The sequence below is a fragment of the Vanacampus margaritifer genome, chromosome 15 (assembly GCF_051991255.1).
Source record: "Vanacampus margaritifer isolate UIUO_Vmar chromosome 15, RoL_Vmar_1.0, whole genome shotgun sequence".
Lineage (NCBI taxonomy): Eukaryota > Metazoa > Chordata > Actinopteri > Syngnathiformes > Syngnathidae > Vanacampus > Vanacampus margaritifer.
In genome coordinates this window covers 21,851,350-21,861,214 of record NC_135446.1, presented here as the reverse complement: position 1 = coordinate 21,861,214, position 9,865 = coordinate 21,851,350, and the positions used below count along the sequence as shown (strand labels likewise).

Here is a 9,865-nt window from a genome sequence, read left to right as displayed (position 1 = left end):
ACTCACATTTTGACAATAATTGCTTAAATAGACAATGCAGGATATTTATTATGTGTAAAAACAGCTCAAAATTCATGCTAATGTAGCTAGCGATGGCACATGCTAGCTAACACCTGTTTTGTGTTGATACAAATATTGACGTGACTTAAATTGATCTGCATGCCAAACATCATATTTACAAACTGACTTAAGTAGGCATTTAATGTCTTATTTTACATGAAAATAATGACATTTATAAAAATAAAAAATAAAAGGCTGAAAATGAATGCTAACGTTAGCTAGTGAGTGTGACTAGCCTAATTGTGATAGTGACTTATGAAATAGCAAAATTCTAATTGACGGACGCAAGACCTAATCATTACTATTAATCAAACTTTATTATTATGGTTGTAACACGATTCATTTGATTTACTTTTGTTTTTATTTTACTTCACAAAATAGCTCTAATTGGGCTGAGCATTACGCGTGTCATGAGGGCCAGTTGAGTTCTTCCCGCTGCACTTATTATGGAGCAAAAGCGTACTCTCACCTCCATCTTGTTTTCTCCCAGCAGCCTCCCTGCCGTGACAGACACGACCGTGATTACATCATAAGCCGCCCCAACCTCTTCGGCTTTAAAGCCTGGGATTTGCTGGTGGGGGCGGGGAGGGGCCGGGGGGGGGGGGCCTTCTGTTGCACACACACATGGCGAGAGACGCAGGAAGTGAGAGAGGCGCACGGGCCTTAATCTATCAAGCATCAGCCTACATCCCGCGTCCTCCAGATTAAAAGCGCCGGCAGGTCGCGTTGCCACTGATGAAAGCGTTATCCCGCCTTGCCACTCGTACCGAGCATCGAGTGGGATCAAACAGTTGCCGGGACGCCTCATTGGGCGTGTGCGTGTGCCTTCTTGGAAAAAGGCCTCGCACCTCTTGGGGCTTTTCCCGCCACTTAGCAAAGTGCAGGAGATCTTTGGACTGCACCGTTCCAACACGGACCGCTTGACTTCCTTTTGTCATAGCGTTTCTCTTGGCTACACGACCTCCACAACGTTTGATTATTTGAGAGATTTCACTCTCAATGTGTTGTCACGTCAATGTAATCCGCCCAAGGCCTTCAGAAACAGTAACGTTGGCACATGAAATTTGAACTTCAAATTCACTCTCACTTTGTCTTTTTTACATCCTTTGATTGGTTGGTCTGAGAAGAACCAAAAACACGGGCCGCCACTGCTGACCACGTACACTCAAAGTGGGTTTGGACTCGGGTTTGGATGTCATTTTTCCACACAAAAAAAACATCCAATATGTGCAAGTGAAGGTGCTGGATGTGGAATAAGTGCATCTAAAGGCAAGAAGAATCTATTGATTGCCGGGCCTCGCCGGGTCCTCGCAGCCCCCGGGAAGCCGCGCACGCGGGCCCACTCCCGAGCGGAGCTTTAATCTCCACTAATCGTTTCTTAATACGTGCATCCCGGGCCCTGCACGCAGCCAGGAACATAAGCTGGGGGCGAGCCAAGCCCAGGAGAGCAGACGGCACCTCCTGAAGCTTTTCCTTTCATATGTAATTTGCTTCATTTTGGATCAATCAAACCATTTGGAGGCAATACCAATTGTTTTTATGCACCAAGAAGGACCTTTGAGGGGGTTTGGGATCAGAAAATGTCGGGACACTGGACAGGAAGTGAACCCTGTGATGCCTTATTAGCTATTCCTGGCTGGGGAGGTGGCTCATAATGGCCATATCAGCGACACAACAGGCTAATAATGATTTTTGGAGGCTGACGCCGATTCTGATTAAATTCCTACAAACGGTCAAATAATTACCAAAATATTGAATAAATAACCAGACATAGCATGGCTGGACCAGACCCCTTATGATGAATAAAAATGTTGGATCTTGGTTTCCCTTGCCCAGACGCGGGTCACCGGGGGCGGGGCCTGAAGGCGGGCGTCTGGTGCCTTCACCCGTTAGGCCCGGCCGGGCATAGCACGAAAGGCAACCGCAACCCTAACCCTAACCCTAACCCTAACCCTAACCCCAACCCCAACCCCAACCCCAACCCCTTCCTATGGGCTCACCACCTGTAGGAGGGGCCAAAGGTGGGAACTTTCAAATTGGTCCGATCGGCGGCTACGGAAGCGCCAGCTCTCGGGACGTGGAACGTCACCTCTCTGGCGGGGAAGTTGCCCGAGCTGGTGTGGGAGGCAGAGAAATTCAATCAGCTGGAAGTATTGTACAAAATGTCCTCCCTTTCCCGAACGCATATGTCGAGTGACGTTCAAGATTGATCATGTGAAGAACTCCATTTAGTGAATCGCAATTTTCAATCTGGCTTGTGAGGTTAGTTTGCAGTGTGTGGAATAAGAACGGAATCAAGTCAACTGAAGATAACGGTTACGGTTTTGGTTAAGACCTCCGTTCAGTTTATTCTGCTGCATTTTCATGATGTTGAAAACACTAAAGGCGCTTTATAATGATATTGATCGTTATAGCTCAACCAGCACATTTTCCGTTCATATCCATTTGTGATTGATTGATTGATCAACAGGTGTCCCAATCCTTTTTCTTTCTTTTTTTTAACTGCACAACGCCCTTCCTTCCCTCCCCAGCCTAATAACGGCATTCTCACCTTTCCCAACTGGCCGGTCCAGACGGTGCGTAACCATAATCTCATTGCACTAATGCCGGCAGCACAGGCGGCGCACTGTCTCCCCTGCAGCCTGTGTGGATAAATGTGTGTGAGAGATATGGAGGAAGGAGGGGGGGAGGGGGTGGGGGGTGGATTTTGGTGGGGTGAAAAATGCGGTGTAACCCGAGCCGCGCGGCCCATCTGGAGTCATGGCCCACAATGCACTTGGATGCAACGAATCAGTCTGCTTTTCTGCTAAGTGTTTATTCTGCACAAAACAATCATCACCTGTGTTGGAAGGCGGCTAACAAAGCGAATCATACGTTAGCCGAATGCTAAGTGTAGCCTGTGAAGGCTTTGGGATTTACGCGCAGGCCGATAAAGACGGTTTAATCCCCACATCCCGCTGTCACCTCCATTAACGCAGCCTGACCCAGATACCACCGTGACGGCGTCGGGAAAGCCACTCTTGTCTTTGGGAAGGGAGGAAGAGGAGGAAGAGGAGGAAGAGGAGGGTGGCGACAGGTAAGATGACACCGAACCCGGAGCCAACGATGCCACAGAGCGAACCGAGGCCAGAAGCGGCGCACCGCGTGCGCTTTCATCATCTTGGACTCGCATTCAAAACAATCAATTCCCCATCCTCGTCCTCTCTGGCGTCGCCGTGGAAACCGTCTCCAAACAACTTGATATTGTCATCACTCGTGCAGCATCCTTTTGACACTTGATTGGGAACACCTCCGCAGCTTTCTAACAGAGGCCTGCGTTTATTCATTCATTTTGGAAACATGGAAAAAATAGGAATTCTAAATAAATAAAGTATCGACCACCTTCATTGTTTTTCAATTCTAAATATTTGCTCGTTCATTGAGATGCAAGTTGCATTCATTCCGTGGCAACGTTCTCATGGTCTGAAATCATCTTTCCTCATTGAAATGAATGGCTATGCCATTAATCTGTTCCGGCATCCCGGAAAAATCCAACAAAAATGTTTGCCAAGTGTTTATTGCGCTCAAACATATTTTTGCTTTACAGCAACGACATGATTAAATAGAATGGAAAGAAAACAAACAGTTTGCGCGTCACGATGAACTCTTCCGATGTGCTTGATTTGGCCACCGGGGGGCAGTAAAATACAATCATGAAGACACGAATGAAGAAGACTTTGACAACTACTGTGACTCAATAAATTGTTGACAGAATAAATGCTTTTATAATTTTATGCGAGGATTAAGAATAATTGAACCAGATTGGGGAACATGCAGATTAGGATTTGGATGCAAATTGTTAGTGATTCGTCTAAAATAAATCAAAAGATCCAAATAAAAAGTCAGCAAGAATGTCAAAATGTCATTTTCCTCTCCCTCAGAGATTCCGTTTGAAAACCAAAAAAAAAAAAACGTTTTCACCGGCACTGATCTTGTTTGTGGTCCTGTAAAGCGAGAGCTATGAGGCTGCGGCGGCGCAGGGCAAGAACCGAGCGTCACTCCGCCCTTCACCACCGACAACCACTCACTCGTTGGACTCGGAACTGGGGGGTGCGAGTGCAGGGCCGTGTGGTGGTTGGCTCCGGTGCAGGTGGGCGGAGGCTCTCCGGCAGTAGTTGGCAAGTCTAGAACCACCGGATCCTTCCAGCTCACCAGTGTGAGTTCTACCATTGCCAAACGCCACCAGAGAGCGGCCGGACGAGACCCGAAAGACTCGAGTGACGCAAGTCCGTCTTTTCCCATATTGGCACTACACATAATTGCTTAAAGCATATTTACAGAAGCAAAAATGTGCTAGTGCCAAAACGGGCACAAGACCGTGACGGACGGACGGACGGACGAATGAGAGACTGACTGGCGCCGTCGTCGTGGTGGAGACGCCATGGAGGCCCAAAGCGGTTCTTTCTCTGCTCTGTTTATGGCCCTATGGTAATTCACTGATAGTGAGCTCGCACAGTGAATTCTACCAGTGCCATACACAGAACAGGAGTCAAAGTCAAGACCAGGCTGGCACCGCCCGCCGGGAACGACCTGCACACAAGAGACCAAGAGTTGATGGGCAGAACCGGCAACGTCAAACTCACAAACAGGACATCCATTTGGACGCCGGTGCTACTAAAAGGCCTTCACGTGACTCGTCGTGAGCAGCTTGACTTTTGTTAAAGCAGTTAATTCCAAATGATAAAAACATCAATCTTGAATGACGTTCATCTACGGCAGCTGCAAATCGCTAACGTCGTAGCACAGTTGCTATGTCGCATTTGGGACGCTTTGGAAAATGGGGGAAAAAAAAAACGGTCGTTTTAAATTAAATTGGACTCATGTCACAAATTACGTATTGTTGAAAAGCCAAAAATAGATCATAGCAAAAGAGATATGTTGCCCCCTAGTGGCTACAAGATGCACAGCAAACACGTGCTAAAACGTTTTCGGAACATATAAAACAATTGCGTTGAATTCAATTCGACGAGTTGAATCAACTTGGAGCAATTAAAGCGTCGTCTACCTTGGACAAGAAAATGGCCGCCTTGCGGGGTCAAGCGAGGACACTGCGGCAAGCGTACGCCATTTTGCGATACGCACGCCCTGCAGTGCTGCGGCTCTCCTGACTTGAGGACGCCGTTGCCGGGGTCCCAGACGCCCTCGACGCCCCACCCTTTTGTGCGGCCATTAACGGCATTGATCTCTGGCCATCCAAACTGCGCGCTAAGTGATTCCTCAGACGCCCCAAATGGCTCCCATCGCCATTTCCTGGACTCGATCAATAGCACTAAAAAGGAGGCACCAAAAGAACCGACGGGCCTTTAATGAGCTTACAATGACATTAGGTTTGTTTGGGGTGGGGTGCGAATGAGCAAAATAAATGTAGCAAAGTCATCATTTTGCATTATTAAGTTATGCCCCATTGTCATGACGTCATCAAATTATTATTGGGGAAATTAAGAGTTTCTGTTGCTTCCAAGTATGTACAAATAATAATGCGATACGTGTTTGGAAATATTTTCCTTTCTACAAATATACATTTTGCACATCAAAATTGAACATAATAAAATATAATTTTCCTCATTCGTCTTTTTTTTTTTTTTTTTTACGTGCCATCGTTAATTGGAGCTGCTTCAAAGCCCCTTCTTCACTTAATCGCATTTGTCCCCCCCAACTTCAATGCTTGCTTATTTCCGGAGGATTTCTAGCTCGATCGTGTCATGCAAGCTCGTCTTCAAGTCGAAACTAGAAAGAAAAGAAAACTAAAAGTAAAAGAATCGAAAAAAAAACGAAACAACGGCGGCCTTTAAATACTTTTCTCGCTCACATTCAAATTTGCATTGCGACGAAAAGGATGAGCGGTTGTTTCTTTTCTTTTCTTTTTTTTTTTAAATGACATACAAACGATTAGCGTTAATAGCAGTGCTCCAGTGCAGGTGCAATAACAGGTGCAACGCAATTCAAACGTCAATTTCAATTGTCGCGGTTTTTGTCTTTTAAAAATGCCGACAAAATCATAATAAAGCTTCCACAAATACATCGATAAGCACTTCACTGAAATGGTAGGAGACATTTTTGACAACTTTTACCACTGATTTCTACTTAAAATCTGCTTTTGAAGTCATTTAATTCGGTATTGTTTTTTATGTCCGTTCGGCCTTTTTTCAGATTAAAAGCAGATTAACAGACAGAGCCGGTGAAAAGATAACTGCGAAATGTCGTTCATACCTCATCGCGTCTCCACATCGTCGTGCGTCATCAGGGACTACAAACTCGAATGTGTTGAAATTATTTTGCAATTAATATGAGTTTCGTTAAAAAAAAAAAAAAAAAGAAAAGAAAAAAAAGAGAGTGTGTGCTGAGCTGAGCGCGTTCGCGAGCGTCCGCGTACAATTCCAATGAGACAAAAGAAGAATCCGAGCGGCTTCGTCAACTTCCTGAGTATCAAATGTCAATTGGAGCCTCACTCGAGCTTCTCTCTCTCTCTCTCTCTCTCTCTCTCTCTCTCCTCCCCCCTCGCCTCCTCCTCCCTCCCCTCTACCTGGCGTGCACCTTTTCTCAAATGCGCATGCGCCCAAACGGCTCTAACCACTTCCGCAGGTGGCTTTTTAAAGTTTTTTTTTTTTTTAAACTTCTCACCCGTTCGATGTGCTGATTATTTGTTTAATGTAAAACGTTTGTGAAACACTTTAGCTCACCCCCCCCCCCCCCTCCCGCTCCATTTTAGGATTACACGATTACGTGGCATTTTGTAGTTTCAAACATCCCCCTTTATTTGTTTGGTTTGTCCCAACCCCGTAAACTACAGATTACGGCGCCTCTTCGCTTTTTTTTTTTTTGGAGTACATTTTTGTTGTTTCAATTTTTTGCTCGGCCCAATTCCACATTTAAAAGCCACTTCGGGACATCTGCTTATGATAATCAATACAAGCGCTGTGTCAAACATTCTATTCATTTAAAATGTATTATTAGAGTCATTTTTATGAATAAGATACATTTTAAGCATTCCCTACTAAAAAACATGTATTAAAGCATACTATTATTTATTTCTATAACATAAATACAAATTATGGAGGAAAACAATTCTACATCAGGATCTATAAACAAAAAAAAAACTCACCAGTGAGAAAGATAAAAAAAAATATTGGTGTTGCTTTTTTTTGTATACCTTGCTTGGATTCATTTAATATTTGAAACCTAATCTCACTCAAAGGTTGGAGCTCAAAGATGTTAACCGGAGGCCTTTGAGAGGAGGCCCTGCAGGCCCTCGGAGGCGGCTGCAGGGCCTCCACGCAACCTTCAACCCAAAATGCGATGAAAACCGCACACACCAGGATATGAGCTCGTCCTCCTGCTTCCTCTCTTGACGATTAAGCAGACGGCAGCACGTTTGCCCCTCGTCCCCTCGTCCCCACGTCAGGATGAGAGCGACATGTTGGGAGGAGATGCTGCTGAGGCTTTTCGGGCCTGCGACGCTGCAGGATCGAATGACGCCCAGATGGCGAGACACAAATGGAGAAGATGAAGGAAGCCATACAACCTGCTGCGTCTCACGCCTCCTCTCGCTGCTTTGTCCTCCTGCGGAATGGCTGGGATGCGCTGAGGACGCCTCATATATGGAGGAGCTCCCCCCCCCCCCCCCCCGCCACTTACCTGCTGCTCTTAATTAGTCAGATACCTGCACAGAGGGAGGCAGAAGCAGCGCATGGAATATTCAAAAGGTGATGGAAGCGGTGATGGTTTGTGTTACCCGAGCGGCTGAATAGCGACGCCGACGTCCTGTCCGTCCGCACGCAGGGAGGCAGACAGCCGAGACAGCCGAGACACCCGAGCTTGGGATCACCTGTTGGAGGTGGATGAATATTTAACATGCTTGTGTGGCAAACAGGTGAGGATCAGATGATGAGACACTCGAGCTCGCATGAAATAATCATGCTATGCTATCCAATGCGATGACACGCACGCGCAGGCGGGCCTCAGCGACCCAAAAGAACATTAACCTTGCACAAAGCTGGACTTTGAAAATCATTCCGCTAAATCGATTGCACATTATGTGAAATAAAAGCTGCACCTGTGCATAAATAAAGGTTTGGAAGATTAAATACAACTGAACTGTATATACTGGATTCAAAGCAGTTGAAATAGGCTGTATGCAAAACGCTTAATTTCACGTTTGAATATAATGAAATTTAGTTTTTTGTTGTTAAAAAGTGCAATGATTTGATTCGGTGCGGATAAACATTTGGTTGTATGTGGTACGCTTGAGTCCGGGTTCGGGTTCGGGAGGGTATGATGCAATGACTTTTGTGTTGTCATCTTTTAATGTGACTGAACTTGTGGCATTTCCTTCAAAAACATTTCTCCAATAAAATAAAATAAAGATTTGACATATCTTGATATATTTCAAAGTGGAACGATTCGATTTGCTTCAATTTTATGCTCTCATATCTGTTCAATCAAAGCTGATTTTTTTGGGGGGGGAATTGAATAAATAGTGGACAGTATTACAGTACTTTAAAATGTGTCATACTGTCAAACTGTAAATTTCCATCAAACAACATTATGTGAGCTTCTCTCTTTTTTAAATCCAATAGCCAACAAAGTATATTTGTTACAAATTGAATTAAAAAAGGAATCATTTGAAGTTATATTTCAAATGATGTTTAAGACAGAACACAATATACTGCATTGAGTTATGGAGTCATCAATTAGTCAGGAGTATCTTTGAGCTGATTGGATTGTGCTGGTAAACTGAGCCCCGATCAAGCCACTGAAGTGACTCAGCATTATTGAAAGCGTCTCATCAAGCAACAAAGGCCGCTTCAAACTTGACCTTCCATTCGAACCGCGTACAAATGATCCATTAAAAAGCCGCCCATTGATTCCAACCTGCTGTTGCTGCTGCTGCTGCGGCGTCTCGGGGCACGGCTCATACCTTAAAAGGCCACCGCCGCTACAGCCGTAGCATCAGCGGCCAAATGGGTCACATGACCAGCGGCGTGGCGAGGAGGGCCAATGGGACGGCACGGTGCGAGCCTTTGCCACTACGTCATGGCTTTTGTCCTGCACTGCGGCGAAAAGGGCCAGCTTTAAATATTTCATTGAGCGTGTCGGGTTGCTGCACCTCTGGAGGTCGGGCTGCTCCCTCCTCATCCTCTCCATGCTGAGGAATGGGAAGGCCGGCGGCCATTAAAAAAAAAGAAACAAACAAACAACATAGTTAGCATTCAACATACAAAATGGATGTTAAGCTAGAAGGAAAAACTTTAAAAGAGTTGCTCAGGGGTGTGATCGAGATTATTTGAAAACATGAGAATTAGGTGTCATCGATAGCCCTTTTAGTAATAGTAATAATAAAAAAAAAAATGGCCCTCAAGTGAAAAATTATGCTTTATGATCGGTCATAATTGTGACTAGTGGAATAACATGCTGTAATCTCGCTTCAAAGCTCTCAAAGTGATTACAAAAAAAACAAAAATACAAACCAGGCAAAATGTTGAAGATATGTCAACAGTTACTTTAGTTTGAAAATTACATGCAAATATTTGCATTTTTTTTTTTTTACATGTTGTCAATATAATATTTTAGTGCAAAATTCAATAGATACATACATTAATTACACTAATGATGTTCAGTCCAATTGAAGTCTCTTCAACAAAGTGGTACATTTGTTTGTAAAAAATAAAAAATAACAGAGAGAGAGAGAGAGAGAGAGAGAGATTGACATTTGTCCTATGTTTATTTAAACATCCCATTTAACTGTTTCTTTAGGAAGGGATGAGGC

At 44.6% G+C, this 9,865-nt stretch overlaps 1 long non-coding RNA gene across 1 annotated transcript; it reads right to left on the bottom strand.

The window, feature by feature from the left end:
* Nucleotides 1–3,600: 3,600 nt before the first annotated feature.
* LOC144035265 (uncharacterized) lies at nt 3,601–6,552 on the bottom strand. Its single transcript, XR_013288397.1, has 2 exons — nt 6,310–6,552; nt 3,601–4,629 (listed from the first exon to the last, which is right to left on the bottom strand). It is a non-coding gene; the product is annotated as an uncharacterized LOC144035265 (long non-coding RNA).
* Between the last annotated feature and the right edge of the window lie 3,313 nt (nt 6,553–9,865).